Below are 23,056 nucleotides of genomic sequence, written 5' to 3'. Positions count from 1 at the left end.
GGAAACCCTATGAGGCAGTTCTACTCTGTCCTATAGGGTTTTTATGACAACAACAAGCGTTGACCCTATTTTTCTTCCATGATCTTGATAGTTTTTGGTTTTATATTTAGGTCTTTGATCCATTTTGAATTAGTTTTGTGTATGGTATGAGGTATGAATCCTGTTTAATTTTTTACATATGGACATAGTTTTGCCAGCACCATTTGTTAAAAGGACTATCTTTTCCCCGTTTAATGGACTTTGGGCCTTTGTCAAAGGTCTAAACTGGGACACTTTTCAGAATGGTATTACCAGTACCAGTTGTCATCGAGTTGATTCCAACTCATGGCCACCCCATGTGTTGCTAAGTAGGACTGCACTCCATGGGGGTTTCATGCCTGTGACCTTTCAGAAGTAGATAATCAATCCTTTCTTCCAAGGCATTTCTGGGTGGGTTTGAAGTGCCAACCTTTCAGTTAGTAGCCCAGCGCTTAATCATTTGCACCAACCAGGGACCCTTGATAATGTTAGGAACAGTATCATAATTACACTAGGTCAACAGATGTAAAATGAAAGTCTTCCTGGAAACTGGATGTATGATCACACTATTAGAAAGCCAATTCAACATGTCCTTTGCCAAATTTCTTTTATCTAATGACCAAAGAACTGAAAGGTCAAAAGTCCTGACCTTGGAAAAAAGACTGTTCTAGAATCCAGGTCTCTTGAAAGTGCAAACTGCTAAAATGGCTAATAAAAAGCAACATATTAGGGTCCTTATCTTGAGGGCAACAACTTCCACACTTTAAGAGAGTTAATTTAGGCATTGTGGTGCTGCTTCAGGAGCTTTACTCAAATTAAAAATTGTGCTCCTTCTGCTATTACTGTGAGGAGTCTCAGCTGCTAGGGTTACCAGCTTACCTGAGCCAGGCAGGCCACCTCTGAAGATTTTCTGGGTCAGGTCATGTGCACTGGAATTAGTAGTTTTTTTTTTTTTTAATTGAGATAAATTTGCATAACATAAAATTCAGTGTTTTAACCATTTTAAAATACACAATTCAGTGGCTTTTAGTACATTCATAATGTTGTGCAACTATCATCACTATCTAGTTCCAGAACATTTTATCACCCCTAAAGGAAATCCTATATCCTTTAAGTAGTCGCTCCTCACCCCCCTTCTCCCAGCTTCTGGTAATCACAAATCTGCTTTCTGTCTCTATGGATTTGCCTATTCCAGGTATTTCATATCCAGATATGTGGCCTTTTGTGTCTGGCTCCTTTCACTTAGCATGGTATTTTCAAGGTTCATCCATGTATCATAGTATGGATATATCACATTTTGTTTATCCATTCATCAGTTGATGGATATAAGGTTTGTTTCCACTGTTTGGCTACTGTGAATAGTGCTGCAATGAACATTCATCTATAAGCTTCTGTTTGAACACCTCCTTTCAATTCTTTTGGGTATATACTTAGGGGTGGGATTGCCAGGTCATATGGTAACTCTATGTTGAACTTTTTGAGGAACTCTGGGATTAGTTTTATAGGCAAGACAGCTGTAGAAGAATTCTCAAGGAAGTCACCAAAGAGGAGGAGTTGGGAGTGACCATCTATGGATGCATCCATTTCCTCAAGAGGTTGAGGTCTAAAGGTGTACATCACTTTCTAAGACTTAGTTGGGTGTCCATTTGGCTGCTTATTCCCAAGCTAGGCAGACTCAAAAAGGAAACCTTAACACCCCACTCTCCCACCCCACCAATGGATTTGTTTGTTCAATAAAACTAAGTAGAGAACTTGGCAGGAATTTTTGGTTATGAATTTTCTTTGGGTCTTACGCCTCTCTTGATGCCACTAAGTCCCTCTTGTTTCAGAAGTTTATCTTGAGGATAATCAGAATTTACTAAAGGAGACATCACTGTGTTCTTTATTTTGTATTTGTCAAACACTGCTATTCTTCTGAAGCTCATCATTCAACATTTTTAAAAGCAGGTTATTTTCTTGTTTTTGGTAAGAAACGGCTAATATAAAAAGAAACCATCTTAAAATATACACAATAATCACAATGCTTTTTTTTTTCTCCTCTTAGTCTTATCTTTGTGGAAATGTTATTGTTTTTTGCCCTGAAATAGTTTATTTTCTAGAAATAAACCCCTTCTTTGCATAGAACAGAAGAACCACATGTCTTTGGAAAGCTAACAGAGAGGAGTCTGTGATTTTGACTATTTTACCAATATTATTTCAGAAGTTTAAACAGAGGGTTGACTAGCTTCCAAACTTAAATTGGGAATTGCTTTGGTTTTTTTTGAATGAAGGGGCCAAGAAACAAGATGTAGCCTGGGTTTTCTTGTTTTTCAACTAATAAACAAGCATAGAATACCTAGGGAAGTCACCCATACAATCCCTACCCATTATAGATGGTGGTTTCATATTGTTACTAATTTCACAAAAAGTTTCAGCTGTCTCCATATTAGAATGTTCACACAACAGATTTACTACTTATTAACAGAAAAGCTCTTCTATAGATGTAAATTATTTTGAGTCTATATGTCACAGTTTCTTTGCCTAACCAAAAATAGCTTTTTGGAAGGGGTTATATACAAAATAGTAGCCCTGGTGGTGCAGTGGTTAAATGCTCAGCTGCTAATTGAAAAGTTGGTGGTTTGGACCCATGAGTTGCTCCATGGGAGAAAGATGTGGCAGTCTGCTTCCGTAAGATTTACAGCCTCGGAAATCCTATGGGACAGTTCTACTCTGTCCTGTCTGGTTGCTATGAGTCGTAATCGACTTGATAACAATGGGTTTGGTTTATATACAAAATACTGGAACACATAAAAAATTATAATAGTGATTATACAAGGGTTGGTTGATTATTTTTTCACTCTCCTTCATTCCAGGGTATCCAGTATTTTCCACTCTGTCCTTTATTAAAAATATTTTGAATATTTTCATCTTTCCATTATTGTGGCATTTATTGTACAGAACAAACTAACTTCCCATTTACGCTCCTGAGCAATACATGTTTATTGATTAAATCAGACAATTACAATTTTGCTTTATTAGATTTCAAATGTTTCCTGTGTTATAAAACTAGTACAACTTATAAATAACAATAAAAAGTCAAGATCATAATCAATAAAATGATCAGAGACAATGACAATGAGAGAAATGAACTAATGAGCAAAACTAGTGTATCACACATTAGAGAACCTTGCAGAAATGTTGCAGGTCGGCACTTTGGTATGATAATTAATTTTTATCATTTCAGAGTAGACAGATTGTATGTGTGTGTGTATAATTTGTTCTTCTACTGGATCAGTAATGGAATGCAGGTTGTAGTTTGTTCAAGTTTTTTTCTTTCAGTTTTGTTCAAATGTTATCATTGAAAACCTTGAAGTCTGAACGTACTACTTTGGTGATCAATGTTGAAAAGAGAGATGGTTAGCAAAGAAAAATTACCCTGAAGTATCAGACTCTCTTGACTGGGAAGGAAATAAAAATAACTAGTAAGAGAGGGCAGCAACAAAGATGCAGCATCTATTTCACTTTTTTAGTAACCGCATCTCATTGACCCATTCATTAAAATCCCAATGTGCCTAAACTTCACTTCTGTGAAGTTGCCTTTTAACCCTATTTGATTTGAAGCAGTGAGATAGTGGGAGAGAGAGGGAGGGAAAGAGAGAAGGAGAGACTGAGGGAGAGTATCCCCATTATAAGTGTTTCAAACTCTACTACATTGGATAATATCTACTATGGAGATTGTAAAATTTCAGGCACAGTGATGTATTTTTGAACATCTGAGATACTACACACTGAAAACACCATGAAATAAAAATAATCTCTTCACACTTCCCGACTGGCTGTTTATCAACTTTTTCCTTTCCCACATTTGTGCATGAAGTGTCCCTTCACAGCCAGAAAGCCTGTGGTGTTTTTGGCTCTGATTTGGACAGTAACTTGCTTATTTTCAGAGTTAATGGCAGAAAGCAAAGAAAAATGTAGTCCATTAGTATGTTACATTATGTAAAGAAAACAAGATTGCTAAATACTGCCATCCAGTATAGTTTCCAAGCATTTATTTAAACCTTTCCATTTAAAATCCAACATCAAATCAAACAGACCCCAAATATTAAAGTAAAAAAAAAAAAGTTAAGAAGTCACTGGATGCCTTGGAGGGATTGACCCACTTATTTAGACTTTCTGAAAACCCATCCTCTATCAAGTATCAAGAAGTATCCCAAGGCGGGGGGGAGGAAATATATGTGTATATATATATATTCGTATATACATGAAATAAGGATATATATGTATATAATCTTAAATAACCACAGCAAATATTGAGTATCGACTTTGCTGCTTTTCTTACCTTTTTATTTTCCCCTAAGGGAATGACTGGAGCCCTGGTGGTGTAGTGGTTAAGAGATCAGCTGCTAACCAAAAGGTTAGCAGTTCAAATCCACCAGCTGTTCCTTGGAAACCCTATGAGGCAGTTCTACCCTGTCCATAGGGTTGCTATAGTCAGAACTGATTCGATGGTAACGGGTTTGGTTTTTGGTTTTGGAAAGGAATGACAGTGTAGGGTTTAATTCTCTCCTTGGCTGTGTGTGTATGAGAGTGTAAGCGTGTGTGTATGTCGCAAATTTAACAAGAAATGACAATAAAAAATGAGTAAAGTAGGTTGATTTATTTTGTAGATGGACTTGAAGCTAAATATATGCTGTTTGTCTGTGGGCTGCAAAGGACATGATAGGGCTAGTAAAGCAGATTTTTCTTCCTTATGCAGGAAAGACTTCTCTGCTGATATGCTATTTCAGAAGCAAAATCAATGCTAACTTTCAGGACAATAGTTCCAAGAAAATGTTTAATTTTGCTCAGAACAATTAATCAAATTATGCAATCATAGAATTAAAAGATATTCTTCTTTCCATTCATTTAAAACCAAGCAACACTATATTCAAATGTAACTATACATATATAAAGGCAGTTACGCATTTATTCCATATGTATTTATAAATGCATAGGAAATAGTTTAGAAGAATATACTTGTTCCTAGTAACAGTGTTTACCTCTTGGGAGCTCATTTGGATTGTGGGAATTTAGAGTTCTTTGTAATGTTTTCAGTTTAATAAAAATGCATTTATGTGTCACTTGTAAAATTAAAATAATTTCTAAAAGGAGTTCTCTCTTCTGGGCTCTTGCCTTTGAACAGAATATCTAAGATATTCAAGATGGCCTGTTATTTTTCCTCTCAAAAGTTTCTAGTGATGGAGCTTCATTCCTAGTCACATCATTTTTTTCCAAACCACAAGGCTGAATTTTTTTCCAGACCATAGGGTTGAATTTTTTTTTCTTCATCATCAAGCTAAACTCTTCATTGATTCAAATACATTCCCCTTAGTTTTGCTTTCTTTGGAAAAGGTGAATATAAGAGAAGAATGCTGGACAACATTAGGAAAGATACCAAGGAACAATAGGTCACTGCTGAAATTTCTATGAAGTAATAACAGCATTCAGGACAACTTGACAAGCAGCTCCCTTAGTAACGTGAATTCGTTTATGGAATAAAGTATAAGAGCAAGAGGATGAACAATACTAGGTTTTGTGCATAAAGCTGTAAATACCATAATCCAAAAGACTGGCTTTGTAGGTGAAAAATACAGAACAGGTTGAGAATGTACAGTGGGGTTTCTAGCATCATCTGCACACATAACAGTTACCTTCAGTAGTGGTATTTTTAAAATAGAAGAGACAGCAACACAATGCAGTACTTAAGTAACCAGGATACACCCATCCCCAGGACTCTTCATGCAGGGAGAGTCAGATAGCTTTTCCCTTGCTGGGTTAAATTGGGACTGGCTAAAACCTCCACATGCCAGATTGGCCAGAAGGACAGTATGCCTGGGGGGTGGGCAGCAGGTTTCCAGGACTGTCTAAGAACTTGAGGGATGAACAGGACAAAAGGAAGCTCTTCCCCAACAATAATCCCAAGCACAAATGAGCCCTGCATCAGCGTTGTGCCCTTGACTGCCATGTTTGCTCTTCACTGACATGTTCTGCTTCTGTTGAGCTCTAGTCTTCCTCCATCTGCTCATCCATGAACTTTGCTGGATCATCCAAGTGACCTTTCAGAAGAGGGTGACTTCAGTCCCTCAGAGGCAGCACAGCCCTGTGTGTTCCTCACTGGATCGCAATGGCCAGTCTTTTTAATCACACACAAGCTCTTCCCCTTGGAGGCCCAATTGCTGGGCCAAGAGTTGCTTCAGTGTCTGCCCACTGAGGGTCCCACAATCACCAGTCCAACCCCTTCCCCATACCTTTCCCCCCAGAAGCTTACTCTTTGGGTCAGACTTTGCTTTAAAAAAAAATTTTTTTTAAGGGCTTTTTCTTTTAGTTAGGCTTCATCTAATTTTCTTCTCTTGACTTCTTACTTGATCTTTCCTCATATTTATCTAACAACTCGTTTTGCATCCTTGATTCCCATTTACTTGCTTGCCTGCTTTGACTTATTGTCCAGACTGTATGACTACCACTGCCCTTCATCCAATATGACACAAAGAGATCTTTCTAAGCTTTCTACCATATTAACGAACAGTTTAACAAGATAAACTTCTTGACTGTATAACAATTGAGAATTCCAGGGATTGTGTCCCATGAAACAAGTAATCATTAAAAAGAATGAAATCATGATTTATTTACGTTGTATAACCAAATTTATGAAGAGAGTATTCATATAGAAAAGGATTATACATAAAAGCACAATTTAAATGCCTTCATCTTTTTTGTTTTTAAGTTTCTGACCATATTAGTAGAAAAAAATCCTGTTTATTGCAAACCTGGCTTATACTGTTAACATCACTGGTTGTAATACTAATGTAACTACATCATAATATGAGCAGACCACCACTTCTTATAAAAAAAGTACAGCTACAATTAAAAATATGTTAGAAAAACAGAAGCTAAATTTTCTACAGGGTCGCTATGAGTCGGAATTGAATTGAAGGCAACGGGTTTAGTTTTTGGTATTATACTCTAACAGTTTAACACTGAAATAGTTATATCATCTAAGAAACTCTAGTATGATAATCCTTACAATAACTGAACACGTTAAGGAGCAATAGCTTTCTATATACTTTGTATTAACTTCTTTCTAGATATACCAACATAATCTTATTGAGAGGCTAGTAGCATCAGCTTGAACTTGATAATATTGCTACTCATTTGCCTTTAGCTCTGCTTAGCTGATGGGGGTTTGCCTGGATAGTAATTAAGGCTCTAGGTTCAGAAACTAGATCAGGTTGCCACCATTCCTAATAGGTATATTGATTGGACCATCGTTTTTTCTTATAGTTAATAATCCTGTTGTAAGGCTTTCACATTTATCTAGTCTTCCCTTTATGCAGCCTCTAACTCATTGAAGCTGGAATATACACCTGTAGTGCTTTATTTGCGTCACAATATCCTGTGACTCAAATCTCTTGGAAAAGTCACTAAAATCTAAGAAATAGAGGAAGATGGCGATTATTAGCTGGCAATGGCACACATTTTCCTTTACAGAACTTTGACTTATGCTTTTTTAGCAGATCTACAATAATGCAGAGCAGTGAGGCGACACAACTGTGGTTTAACCTCAAGTACTTTTGTCGAATTTTTTTTCCATGAAATGCGTTTCACTTCTGACATTTAGAAGATTGCAGCTTTGAAGAATTGGTGTGGACTTTCTGCAAGCATTTTATTTTGCTAATGAACTAAAATTGATCTTTGTAATTGAAAGATAATGATACTATTTGACTGTCATGACTAAATACCAAGTGAAATCGTGCAGAAGTGAAATTTTACACAATTCTGGCTGTAATATGATTGCTTTATCTTAATTGTGAAATCACGTTGTATAGCTTCTTCAAATTGTTGAGTTACTAAAGAAAAAAAATCAGATGACATGAGCAGTGGGGAGGATGCTGGACTGGAGGTCTGCAGTTGACTTCTAAACTTGGGCAAGTGACTTAATTTCCTTGGGACTTAGTTGTTCACCTATAGACCTGACAGAATAAGGTTATTTAAGGTCTCTTTCAGATCTTCTATCTCCATGAATCTGAGTTCCACCAGATTGATTTTTCAGTCAGTAAAAAATCTGAACAAAGCTAATCTGCAAAATATTTGACAAGCATTAACAGGACTGAATATATTTTAGGCTTTTGATATTCTGTAGAAGAAGGGAAAGTTAAGAACTATCCCCACTCTGAACACATAACTTGTATATCTTTAAATTTGAAACGCTGTGCAATTGCTATTTACTCTAAACTAGTTTTATACTTCTTGCCATAAGGACAGATAGAAAACGTTCCAACCTATAATTTTACAGGGCATGTTGTGCTTTGTAAACTCAGTAACGTACCGTGGGTTGGGTTAGAGATTTGGATCTTAGATGTTATATACTCCAGACTATACTAGATTTATGCTTGACACAAGATCATGGATATTATTGAGATTTTTTTCCCTTGGGGATAGGAAAAAAAGAGACAGATAGAAAAGCAAAGCTGCCTGCAATACCAGAGCACCTGCTTTATTAAATCTTCCCCAGGGAGTTTCATTATTAAGCTCTGAAATATAAGATCTTACTATAAATGGCAGATAGAACCCTGTACTCTCTTCATTTGTAATATGCATATTAGACTGATTTCTTATTAGAATCAAATCTACCAATTTACTAGCACACACAAAAGATATACTTCTTTGTGGAATTTTATGGGTGGATACAGCATATTGAATTGCACACAGAATGTTCTCATATTCATTAATAAACATTCCTCCACGAGACAAAACATACTCATTTTTATCACCTTTGCATTTCTAGAGTCTGTGTAAGATAACTGTCTTAAAAATATCAGAGAGAACATTTTAGAAACAGGTAAAACAGACTGGCTTAATATACCAGAAAATATCTAGTTTTTATCTGTAATAAAAATAGCATATGTGCATATATTTTTAAATGAAAAGGTATAAATAAAAATGCAGTTGTAGAGCAGATAAACTGAATTAATAAAGACTACTATTTATTTGCCTCAGTATTCACGTAAGGCTATTTTTAGCTATTTACATTAATAGACATTTTGCCAAATAATATCTGAATTACAATATTTAATCACACCTGATTTTTTAAAGGATACAATTCTCTTTCTTTTCCTTCCTTCTTTCTTCTTTCCTTCCTATCTCTCTTTCCTCCCTTCCTCCCTTCCTTCCTTCATTCTTTTTTTTTTTTTTTTTAAGAAATAGGCATTCTATTGTCCTATGGAGAAGAATCATGTCCCCATAGTCTTTCTCTTTTTTTTGTAATTTATTTAATTTTTCCTCATAGTCATTCTTTCTGAATAAATAAATTTCAAGTTTGCCACTCAATGATGCTTTTTATAATGATGATTGAAGCACTAAACAATTCATGGTAATTTATACAGGACACAATAAAACTTTTGCTACAACTGAGAATTTTCAGGGCTTAATGATTGTGGTAGACAGAAGGTATATTCTATATAAATCTGAAGAAGAAATGAGAAGGGAAATCACCTAGAGTGAGAATGATTTTAGGATTATTAATGGAAGGTGTAGGTGAAATTATGGTGAAAATAGCGTGTGGTTTACACACATAGTAAGCCCAGGAATACCCTGGCCGCACCTGTAACCGTGGCAAAACTGTTGTAGTTTCTCTGTGATTTGGTTGGCTTATCAGCAAAAGGAGGACAATGGTAGAAGAGTAAATATAAACAAAAGCACAGTGAAATCTGATTTTATATTTAAAAAGTTTATTTTCTGTCGAAGTTTACATATCAAAGCTGGTTTTAACATACTAACTCACTCAAGAAGCCCAGAAACAGGAATGTTATTTTTGGGAGGTCACTTAATGCTCAGAAAAATGTTATTTTATTTATGGAATGAATTGGGATCAAGCACTTACCATGAAATAAAATTTTCTAGAAAACCGATAAAAGGAAATTCCTTAAAATCCTATGGAAAAAAATGATATACCTCAGTAATAATGGAAGAAAAAACATAAAAATATTGAGTTATATATTGGTGATGTAGCTTCATCACAGTCATTCTCAAAACTGGGAAAAAAGGAAATGATATTACAATTGTGCTACTAGAGTGCTGACCAGGTTTGTTGAATTCTGTGCTGTGGGCTCAGGGACAGGGATAATTTCCTCTTGAATAGACTCCTGCTCTTCTGAGCAGGTTCTTCAAGCACCTGTGACTTCAAGTTCACTTACGAGGGGACTCTTTCTTTCTGATTCTTAATGATTTAAATGTGCTCACACTGCATGGGCAATGATAAGTTGTACTTTGATTCATTTGGTCTGTGAATGTTATTTTAGAGACTGATCAGGAGGTAAACTTCTGTTTCAGTCTAAATATTGGTATAGCTAGTGGGTGAAGGCAGCAGAGGATAAGGCCATCCTTCCCTATATTTGCCTTCTAACTAGATTCTGTTATGACAGCTGCATTTCAGAGATTATTTTACACTCACAAAATAAGCAAGTGATCACAGTAAGAGATAATGAAAAAGGGCAGCTTAGAAGTGACAGGAGACTAAGGGGATGCAGTAGGCACTTTTGAGGATGGATGGATGTAGAAAGAGAGAGAGAGAATGAATGAATGATGAATTTTAGCATTTCAGGTTTTTGTTTGGCTTGGTATGGTTTAATATTGTTTTTTACTTTGTGTTTTAGATGGGTTGAGATGGAGGCTCACTTCAGGAGCTATAATCTTTTTAGTGCATAGGGCTCCTAAATGCCTTGTTCTGGCTCTGGGTGCCCCACTTCCCTGTAGACGCCTAGAGTTTTCACATTGTAGGCATTACCCCAACACTCTGTTAAAAAGAAGACAACAAAGTAGTGTGGAAAACAGAAGTATTAAGTTTTCTTTGCTCATCATAATGAGAAAAGTTATTAGAAATAGGATAACAGCAGTTTACAAATGTCTAACCTAGTAGTTCTCGGAGCGTGGGCCCTGGCCCAGCAATAGCAGCATCACTGTGTACTTATTAGAAATGTAAATTCTCAGGCCCCATCCCAGACCTACTGAATCAGAAACTCCGGGAGTGGGTCCAGCATCTATGTTTTAACAAGTGCTCCAGGTAGGTGATTCTGTTGTATGCTGAAGTTTTAGAAGGGATGTATAGAGACCTGGGTCCTTATCTCAGCACTGCCATTTTCTAGCTATTAGATTTTGGTAAATGTGCTGAACTTTTCTGAGTCTCTGGTTTTTTCATCTGTAAAATGAGATTTGATCAACAATGGCCCTTCCAGCTCTAACATTCGGTGAGTCTGGGATTCTAATTACTTGGTAAAAGAGAATTCATTAGGAAAAACAATGCCTAGACATCCAGCTACAATGATAAATCTGATATTGCTCGGTCACATGCTGCTTTCACATGTTCATTGTACAGTGATCCTCCTCAATTCTCAGTAGCTTCATATCTTTCGTGTAGCAGTTACTGTACAATAAAGTAAGCCTGCTAAATAACTCAAGACCAATTCAATTGCAAGTAAATAGAATAGATTACAATGGTCTTACTTTTAATTGTTGATGACACAAAGTATCAATGATATTATGAAATATAATTTAAAAGTACACAGCTTTCAATGCCTTCCCCTCATAGTCACTATAAATCAAGAGCTCAGAAAGTACATAATTAAGTCTACAAGCAATAATAGGGTGACACAACACCTCTTTTTACATTATACAATTTACTCAAAGTTTAAAAAGGTATAAACATAATTTTTCATAAGAATCTGCTAAAGCACTTCCAGGAGTCTGATTGAGATTAGTTAATGCAAATGGCCAAAGGGCAAATATTTTACTTTTGGATCTTCTTTCTTTTTTAAAAAAATAATATTTTTTTGGGTTTTCGGTGAATACTTTTAGATTTTCTATTCTCCTAAAAGCAATTTTCAAATGACAACATACTTTTCAATTTACTCAGTGGTACGCATGCTATAGCTTGTACTGAAAAAATGCTACGTGTATGTGTTTATACATATTACATAGGAGTGTGAATATTTATAACGTATGAAATAGGATCTACATCTGCTCTATGAGACTATGAACTCTGGACATTGAAAGCTGCAGTGTTTGACTTCTTGTATAATTTGGTTAGGTCACATTAAAATTAACCTTCTTCATTCCCACTATTGTACTGATCTGAGTCATTGTATATCTATATAGATAACATGTATACATTATATGAGGAGCCCTGGTGGTGTAGTGGTTAAAGCATTTGGCTGCTAACTGAAAGGTCGATGGTTTGAACCTACCAGCGACTCCACAGGAGAAAGATGTGACAGTGACTTACATCCTTGGAAACCCTATGGGGCAGTTCTACTCTGTCCTATGGGGTCACTATGAATTGAAATCAATTTGATGGCAATGGGTTCAGTTTTTCGGTTTTTAGACATTATATAAGTACATATGTACATAAACTAAAAACCAAACCCATTGCTGTTGAGTTATTTGTACTTCATGGCAACCCCATGTGTTACAGGATAGAAATGTTTCTAGGGTTTTGTTGGCTGTAATCTTTATGGAAGCAGATTACCAGGCCTTTCTACCTCCACACTGCTGGGTGGATTCAAACCAACAACTTTTCAGTTAGTAGTTGAGTGCAAACTGTTTGCACCACCCAGAGACTATATATATATATACACACACACACACACACACACACACACACACACTGATATATATGTATATATATATATATACACACACATATATATATATGACATGTCAATTTTTAAAATGGACACCTTGATAAATATGCTTTGACTAACTTGAAATAATTAGACTGAAGATTCCTAATATTAAAGAGAAAATTTAGCCCACCAGACAAGGATGGCATGGGTAGGATCAGACTTTCCTCATCCAGGTCTGCTCATAATCTCATTCAACTGAGTTAAATACAATACACACTTGGTTGCTTTGTTTAAAAGGCTCTGTCTACGTATATGCTTGCTTTTTTCTTTATACAATAGAACGCTAATAATTGTACGCTTGCTTGTGGTATCATGAAAGTAATATGAATATGAAAAATTTGATGATTTTGTTGCATATACTCTTATTATATATAAATCAAGCAATTATTTTAAAAAAGATACTTGTAAACGAGATTTTGGAGAACCTTCATTGAAAATCATTTGAGACCAACTTCAGCTGAGGTGACTCTTTTGTGTAGGAAGTTAGCATATACTCTCACAATCAATGACACTAAATTGTTCTCTTTTGGATTTAGGTGGACACTGAAATTCTTTGCATCAAAACCCGTTGTTAAAAATATGAAAGAAGACAATAAATGGCCGGGTTTTCTTTTAGAGTGGCATTGTCATTTGCCCAGAAGGGGGAGCTCTCAGTCCGCATGCAGCAGCGCAAAGCAGCCAGTCTAGTATCTTATCTGCTGCTTGGAAATTGTCTGACAGGAAAATATCAACACAAACCATGCGATTTGCCGCTGGAGCACGCTGGACCTCATCTGCTTAAAAAGATGCACGAATATAGTCATCACAGTTCATAATTTAATAAACTGCTAAAAAACCCACACATTTTCATTTTAGCGACTTTGGTCTCACAACTACATTCACATTGCTACGAAGACATTTGAATTTTGCACTAATATGTCATGAGCACTGCACCCATTGCAAATTAATGAGTCCCTGAATAGCACTGTGCATTTGTCATTTGAATTTATGCTAATGCAGTGAGGTCTCCTGGTGATGCTGATAGTCCATAGCAGCTGCTAGAACCGCAGAGTATAGGGGCACTTCCCATCTACCTTGCTGCCTCTTTCCCTGGGCTTTTCTGGCCTGTCACTTAGGCGGCAACTCTGTAGCTGGTTATTGATAGGGCTACTAATTGTCTTTGACTTTATACTATCGCCTGACCCCCAACACTGAGCAGAAGTAATGGATCAGTGTTGAGAGAATTACGTACATCACACAGTGACAGCCTCAGACCAGGAGGTCAGAAGGAGTTCATTGAGAACCAATGGTATTTACAAAGGTTGTTGGTATGGAAATTGGTAATATTTTTCAATGATATTATGTAATTTATATCAATAAGTTAATCTAAGAAACAGTAATTTTTGCAACCATAATGAGCAGCATTTGTATGCGTGTGTAAAAGTAGAAGGGGGTCATTTCAGTTTGTTTCTTTTATATTCACATTGCAATCTAAGAAAATGGTCACGGCTATACTTCTGGGTTTTCAGGGCATCTGAGTCTTCATTATGGCTGCACAAATTGCTTGTTGGTCAAAAGGATGTGGTGACAAAATTGAATCAAGTTGTGGGATTGTTGGTGTTGGGGATGTGTGTGTGTGGGCGAGATGCACAAATACCCATCTTGAGGAGACACTAGTCAGTGACAAAAGGTTTCTAGCCTCTGATATTATTAACTTTCCCCAAGTCTTAATTAAGACATTTATTTTTTTTCTTAGGCTCGTGCTTCCATTTGATCTGCTTCTAGAACTAATAATGAAAGTATGTGGCGTACATTCTAATAGATTCAGGAATTTAGATTTGGTGTTTAGAAATGACATGGACATATTCAGCAGAAAATTAAAAGACAGAAGACAAAAGTACAGATCTAGATTATGCACCTTTTGAAAATTGTTACTGATTTTAAGAAATGTTTTCATTTTCCTGGTGCCAGAGGAAAGCATGCAAATTTTCTTTCAAATTAAAAAAAAAAAAAAAAAAGGAAACACAAACAAATTCACACCCTGGTAAAAATGTAGCCTTGTTAGTATTCATTTCTTAGACTATAAACAAAGATGAGACATATAAGAGTCAATTCATGAATTATCTCAAGGGAAAATATTCCAAGGCAGGTATGTATAATTGTTTGTCAAGTGATGTCAAGAAGTACAGAGTGCAGAAGTCAGTGTGACCTGTTAATCGTACAGTGCCCAAGAGCAAAGAGGCTCCTTCTGAACAATGAAACCCAAAAAAGGAAGATGATTCTATCTTGACTCCACAGCCTAGCGAGGTGCTCAGAGCACAAGCCCCAGGAAGCACAAACGTTTCTATCTCTACCCGTTGGCACCAATCTAAGGGTTAAGGGGCCACTCCAGAGAAAGAAACTTGACTGAGAAGGCAGCAGATAGATTTTGTACTACAGCTCCTCCGTTTTCCATCAAGGAGGGGAGACGTTTTCACTCTTCTTGGAAAAACTTTGAAATGTAAACTGTTTCGATTGATGGCTCCTTCTGGCCCTGGCAACTCTTTTCGGTAGCTGGTGCTCTTTCTGTAATACTTGTTAAAAACGTCTCCGTAGCAAAGATGTTGTTTTTTATATGATTTTTTTTTTTTTTTTTAAGTCAGCGCATGTGTGAGTACAGACAGGCTCTCATCTTGCTCGGCGGAGACTGGCAGGTGAACACCTACTCCTGTTGCCCTTATTCATTTGCAATCCTTTATAAGATTAGTCTCTTTGAAAGCTGTTTTCAGTCTAAACTGTCAATCCTCTTCGAATGTGGTCCCTCCCACTGGAATGACTTCTTAGAACTTCTGAGAATGCTGTGGCCTAAAAGTCCCTTTCCTAGCCCAGAGACGTTTCCATGCGTGGCTGATAACCTACCCCCAAACCTTCTCCGAAAGGCTGCCTGGGGGAAGCTTTAAAGAACGGAGACATCTAGCTAAGGTATATATTTTAAAGCAGTCTTTAAACTACATACACAACTTCCACCTGACACAGTAACTTTAATCGTTTTATCTTGTGATAGAAATTCCATTTGTAGTCAACCGTCTACGAATTGCCTATGCATATGTGACTTTCTACATTCTTGTAACATTCTTAAACAATATCCATGTGGAAAGAATGTAGGTGATAAAATTGATTAATCTGCTTAAACTAGTTGGTTTAGATAGTGAGATTGGTCAAACTGCATAAACCAGTCTGAAAAATACTAATTTAATTTAAATAAAGACTGCGTATATTGATCTAATGAACTTACAGTGATTAAATTATTTCTTCTGTGCTGTGTAGGCTCAGGAGCCCTGGTGGGGCAGTGGTTAAGAGCTTGGCTGCTAACCAAAAGATCTGCAGTTAGAAACCACCAGCCGTTCTTGGAAACCCTATGGGGCAGTTCTACTCTGTCCTACAGGCTCGCTATGAGTCCAGATCGACTCAGTGGCAACAGGTTTGGTTGGTTTGAATGTAGAGTCAGGCCCATATACTTATTTGTTAGGAACTTATTTTTCCTTTTCTGATCATGCTGAATGCATTATACTATTCTTTGTTTTGCTGCTGTTGCATTTCTGAAGGATCGTGCTCCCTTGTACGCACCATGAAGAGGAAAAGCCTTGGTGACTTGTTTCCAAGTGGAGCCTCCCCTTCCCCTACTGTTTTGTCACTCTCAGTTCTCCCACATGCCAGCCACTCAACCCACCAACAGCACATACTGAGGCAATAAGGTTGCGAATCTACAGAGATTTTTGACTTGTCAAGTGAGGCACTGATTAAGTGTATGATCTTAATGGCAAGAAGCCATGCTATCTGTGGTCCCTTTCTGCCAAATGGCTGCTCAGGTGTCAGAGGTGCTTTTTTCCTTCTAATCCTTTTTTATTTTAATATTTTTAAAATGAAGCATAGACTAGAATCGTTATCATACCACTGTTTTTAGTTTTTTAAATTTTAAAGAAGGTAAACAAGAAAGACTTGTATAAAGTCATCAAAAAATTTCACAAATGCATTTTCATATCACTTACTGAAATACAGGTAAATTTAACCCCCCTCCCCAAATCAATATGAAACATTTATTTCTTATTGCACGAAAATTTTAAATAGTGATTAATTGTATTCGAGTACATATGTACTTGGTGCATTATAATTCCAATGTAGTATGTACAAGCCCCACACCAGGGTACCTGCCTTCAAGAGGTTTATAATCTAGTGTGAAAACAAGAGTAGAAACAATATAAATAATATAATCTAAAAGTAAATACATATCAAAATTTTAAAAATATAAAATTATTCTTTTGTATTAAAGTGAAAAGTACTAGGTAGTATTTCCCTTTTCAGAACAATGTTCTTGATTTCTTTCATGTAATTTTTGTATTCTTTGTTTTCCAGAATATGTGAAAAATTAGAATCAGAAACTGAATGACCAAATGGTTTGCAAGGTCAGTGCTTCTCTTATTTCTGTTTCTCTCGCTTCCTCGTTTTTCCTCTCCTTGGTCCTATCGGGGACCTAAGAGCTACACTGAGACCTGGCTGATATTTGGGGCAAGTAGAAACCAAATAAAGGATGAAATCTCTCCTAGACCTAGGTGAAAGTCCTGGGATCTCTAGCCCTTTTCAAAAATGATTCTGTTTTCACTAAATTCCTGCCCTTACAGCTTTCTTTCTTTTTTACATCAGGCTTAAGTTTACAGTAAGTCCCTGGGTTAAGAATGTCCAATTTACGGACAACTTGTACTTGCCCTTTAATGCTATGTAAATTTGCCCTCACTTTGAAACGATTGAACCAAACGCTACTCACAACAAATTCTTCATCACAATCACCTTCACTAGCTTCACGTGCAGCTTCAAAAATCATTGAAATGGCCTTGAGCCTTTTCTTGCACTAAAACAAGGCTAAATAAAAACCGTAGGCACCTGTTCCAACTTACCTACAAATTCAACTTAAAGACACAGGAATGAACCACAGAAAATTATGGCAATTCACTCTCAGAGAGGCCTTAATATTCCCATTTATAAAACCAAAGCCAAATTCATTGCCGTCGAGTTGATTCCAGCTCACTGACCCTATAGGACAGAGTAGAATTGCCCAGTAGGGTTTCCAACACTGTAATCTTTACAGAAGCAGGCTGCCACATCTTTCTCTTTCGGGGTGGCTAGTTGGTTCAAACCACTGACTGACCTTTTGGTTACCAGTCGAGCACTTAGCCACTGTGCCACCAGGGCTCCTTACCATTTAAAAAGTGAAGATAAATTTGTAAAAAACTGTAAAAACCTAGATGATATCTAAGAACCTTTCTAAAGTAAAACTTCTCTTCTATGCTTCTGAATGATAGTATAACGGAGTTCCAATTTTGATTACTTTAGGGTCCTGGAGCCTAATGCATAGTAAAAAAACAACCAACCAACCAACCAAACACAAAACAAGAATAAAAACCTCTCTACAAGGATTTAAATTAAAATTTGTATTGCATTTGATTAAAAAATAGTGGAATAAAAAAATCAACCTAGTAAGATTTTTATTATAGGATTCAAAGATATAATTAAGAAAAAACCAGAGAGAGAGATATGGAGACAGAGAGAGATGCTTTACTATATTTTATGGTGTGGTGGGGGTGAGTGAAAGTGGAAAGGGAAGCTGTAGGTATACATTACTTCTCTTAAGAGCTTCAATGAAACTCTGTAACATCTTCAAAGTGCTTTAGCTGGGTTCTCTTTTGCTGAATCACCCACCTTTCTGCTTCTTTCTGTTATAGACACTGAGATGTCAAATTAAAAAGGACTCTTGAACTCCAAAGGTACAGAATGAGAATTCACCATTCCAATTTTGTAGACTAGTAGATTATATGGGAAGAAGGGAGCCCTGGTGGTGCAGTGGGTAAGAGCTTGCCTGTTAACCAAAAGGTTGGCAGTTCAAATCCACCAGCGGCTCCTTAGAAACCCTGTAGGGCACTCCTACTATGAGTAGGAATCGACTTGATGGCAAGGGGTTTTTGCTTTGGTACTGGAGGAAAGTGCGAAGATATTTTGAAATCTTTGCACTTACAAGAGAAATTATTGAAGTGAAGAAATTTGAGGCTATCATATTTATTTAAGGTCACTTGAGAGGGCTATTAAAATCACAAAGGAGAAAGAAAAATATTAAAATGCTGAGAATAGTATTTGATCAATGTCTGCATAATGTAATGACAGGGCATTTGTGAGGCCTGGTCAGATTCATACGAAGACACTGGAGTAAATTTTGACGCTTATTTTTTAACCTAGGAATGAAATGTTACATGTGAACTAGGGCCCTATGAGGGAATATAGCTGATCCTGAAAATATGATTCATTGCCCTTCATTTTTAGCTAAATGACTAGCAAACTTCAAATTCGCAAGCCTGCACAGCCCGTGTCACATCTTTTTCCTTCTTTGTGTTCCCTGTAGGGCCTGATTTAAGGCTATGGTCACGGCAGGCAGGCATGTAGGAAGTGCTTGCCAAGTGATTTATTTTGCTAAAATATGATAATCGGCTTAGTAGGACTTGGGAGCTTAAAAAATCATAAATGATATTGAAAATATGTCTACATTTCTGCATCTTTGAAAAAAAACCTTCAGATCTCTTATCTGGCAGAGTGGCACTATGAAAATAGACTCTACAGAAGATTCTTCGCCTTCCTCCTCCCACTCCCAATTTAAATCAACTAATTAAGAAAGACTGTAACTAGAAGGGAATGATTAACTCATTAACTTAATCATTGTCATACTTGTGAATATGGACTTGTACCAGAGTTAAGAAGTTAATGAATTCAAATATATTGTCAAAACTGCCCATGGTTTTCAAGGAGGAGGATTTTATGTTCTATAGTTTATATGGTTAGAAGGCGGAACTGAGCAGTGATAAATTCTGACGTCAAGTTACTGAAGTTGTGCAGGTAATGGTGGGTAGAAAAAAATAAGAATTTCTCTTTATCATTGTTGCCAACATCACTATTACCTTTAATACCACTGCTGCCAATACTATTACCTTCTCATAGATTTTCTTTTTTTTCCAGGTAGCTGGAAAATTGACTTACTCGACATAGGCTCTCCACAGAGAGATGTTTGATTTCCCTAGAATTCAGTCCTTGGTTGTCTTCTTGTCTTACTATGAATGTTCTGTAGCAATTTTATCAATTCACTATATGCTAAAAACGTCTAAAACCATATCTCCAGCCCAGCTTTCTCTGAGCCCATTATTCACTTGGTCATTCATCAGATATAGCAGGCACTGTACTACTGCAGGATATACAGTGGTCGAGAGAACAGATACAGCCCCTGTCCTTTCTGTGCTTTCAACCTGGGGAGATGCATTCAGAAGTAACACTACAAATAAATATCTAATTATGAATTGTGATTACTATTCAGTACAGCACAGGAGGTGATGAAAGATTAGTATTTTCATGATGGCACCTGATTTAGATTAGCAAACCTTCTCTAAGTAAATAGCAATTATGTTGGAATCTGAAGAATGAGCAAGAGTAGCCTGGTAAAAGGATGGAGGAAGAGAATTCCAGGCAAAGAAAACACCACATCCAAATGTCCTGTGGTAGGAAAGAGCTTGATGCTCTGAAAAAGCTGAAAGAAGGCAGATGTGGCTGCAGGATAGTGAGAGAGAATGAATGATGCAAGAAGAGACTGGATGTGAAGACAGGAGACGAGCATGCAGAGACTTTGTAGGCTGTGGGATTTAGGATTTTAAGAGTGATAGAAAACTATTGACGGGTTTTAAGAAGGGGTGACATAATCAGATTTTTGTTTTAAAAAATCACTCAGGTTACTTGTGGTACATAAACTGGAGGAAAGAATATAGTAGAAACATGAGAACAGCCATCTTGCTGAGACAAGATGGTACTCAGAATAGAAGTAGAGACGGAGAGAAAGATATACATCCAATATATAATTTGGAGGTAGAATTGATAGATCAAATGCCTATTGAACAATGTACAGTAAGGAGGGCTGTGGGAGAAAGTCTCATCTGTCAGAGAATTCTGTTCCTTTTAACTACCCACAAAATTATATAATAATTCCATCCTTGGATGAAGAGTGCCATGCAGGACCACCATGTGGTACAACTCCAGAGGAATCATCACAATCTTTCCATGTGCTTGGTGTCCCCTGGAGTCATGCAATAGGATGGCCTTGGGACTGTTTACTATTAAGTGTGCTTTGTTGCCTGTAAAGATAAAGAATGGGATATTTACATTAAGGGCCCCCATGCATAGTTATGCTGGCCTGAGGGGCTGTCTGGGGACTAGAAACTGTACCCTGGCATAAACTGTGCATGTACTTAGGAAGGGGGTCCCTTTTGCTAGTTGATTTGCCCCAAGCAGGGGCACACTTAGTAATTCATCTATCCAAAGGGTTGCTGTTTTGTACTATATATACTGGAAGGAGCCTCTTTTTCTAATTATGTGCTGGCATTGGCCCTATTCCTGTTAGTACAATATTTACGTATCACAAACTCACCTCTGCAAACCATACAAAATGATGGTAGGCAGAGCATAAGCAAAAATGTTTGTAAATTGGGGATTGTCTTAGTTTTCTAGTGCTGCTGTAACAGAAATGTCACAAGTAGATGGCTTTAACAAACAGAAATTTATTCTCTCACAGTTTAGGAGGCTAGAAGTCTGAATTCAGGGTACCTGCTGTAGGGGAAGCTTTCTCTCTCTGTTGGCTCTGAAAGAAGGTCCTTTTCTCTGCTGAGCTTCTGCTCCTGGGCAATCTTCATGTGCCTTGGCATCTCTCTTCCCCCATCTTTAATTCCTCACTTGCTTGTTTAATCTCTTTTATATCTCAAAAGAGATTGAGTCAAGACACACCTGTTATGGATTGAATTGTGTTCCCCAAAAATGTGTGTCAACTTGGCTAGGCCATGGTTCCCAGTATTGTGTGATTGTCCACCATTTTGTCGTCTGATGTGATTTTCCTATGTGTTGTAATGATGTTAATGAGGCAGGATTAGAGGCAGTTATGTTAATGAGGCAGGACTCAAATTACAAGATTAGGTTGTGTTAAGTCAATCTCTTATGAGATATGAAAGAGAGAAGTGAGCAGAGAGACGTGGGGACCTCATACCATTAAGAAAGAAGCACTGGGAGCATAGCGCATGCTTTGGACCTGGCATCCCTGATCTGAGAAGCTCCTCAACCAAGCGAAGATTGATGACAAGGATCTTCCCCCAGAACCAACAGAGAGAGAAAGCCTTCACCTGGAGCTTGTGCCCTGAGTTTGGACTTCTAGCCTACTGGACTGTCAGAGAATAAACTTCTGTTTGTTAAAGCCATCCACTTGTGGTATTTCTGTTACAGCAGCACCAGATAACTAAGATAACACCCTACACTGATCTCTGAATTGCTCTAGGGACGGTCTTGTTCTTTTCTTGGAGAACATCATATGTAGCTCCTTTGGCCTCTTTTCGTGCATCTAGAATTCTAAGAGGCAGAGAGTTTTTTCCTTTAGTTCTTTCTCTGTCCCCTTAAGTCTAAGATGATGGGTTTTGTGCTGTGGTAGTTGGTTAGATCCATCAGTCACAGGCTTAATATCTTTAAGCAAAGATTGTAGAGGAGTCGTGTCCTTGGTGAAATTTTAGGACACATGTCCTTAGTTTGTGCAACAGAATTTTCCAAATCTTTAAGTGTTGTTTTCATTTTGCAGTTCATTTTTAAGCCCATCTCTTTCCTCTCACGTTTTACTATAGGTGGCAAGGAGAACCATGTGGCCCCTTTAAGATCTTGCTTAGAAATCTCATCAGCCAGATATCCAATTTCATCACTTACAAGTTCTACCTTCCACCAAACATTTGAACATAATTTAGACATGTTCTTTGTCACTGCATAAAAAGCATCACCCTTCCTCCATTGTTCAATCCCGTGTTCATCATTTTCTTTTAAAGCCTCACCAGAAGCACATTTAACATCCACATTTCTAGCAACATTCTGTTTCTGGTGCCATATGTATTCTCTAAGATGATAGAGACTTTACAGCTCTTCTCACTTCCTTCTCAGCCCTCACCGGAATTGCCTTTGGTGTCCATAATTCTACCATCAGTCTCTTCAAGGCAATCTAGGCTTTTACTATTAGGAAACTTTAACATCTTCCAGCCTCTACCCATTATCCAATTCCAAAACCAATTCTACATTTTAGGAATTTGTTAAAGAAGGACCCCAATTCTTCCCTTCCTTATTCTATTACTTATTATAAATTATAAGATAGACACTGACTGCTCTGACCAGGATCACAACAGAGGGTTCTGGACAGAGCTGGAGAAGGATATAGAGCATTATTCTAATTCACAAAAAAAAAGACCGGATTTACTGGCCTAAAGGAGACTGGAGAAACC

Source organism: Trichechus manatus, unplaced genomic scaffold, assembly GCF_000243295.1.
Source record: "Trichechus manatus latirostris isolate Lorelei unplaced genomic scaffold, TriManLat1.0 scaffold00032, whole genome shotgun sequence".
Lineage (NCBI taxonomy): Eukaryota > Metazoa > Chordata > Mammalia > Sirenia > Trichechidae > Trichechus > Trichechus manatus.
This window is presented reverse-complemented; position numbering follows the sequence as displayed.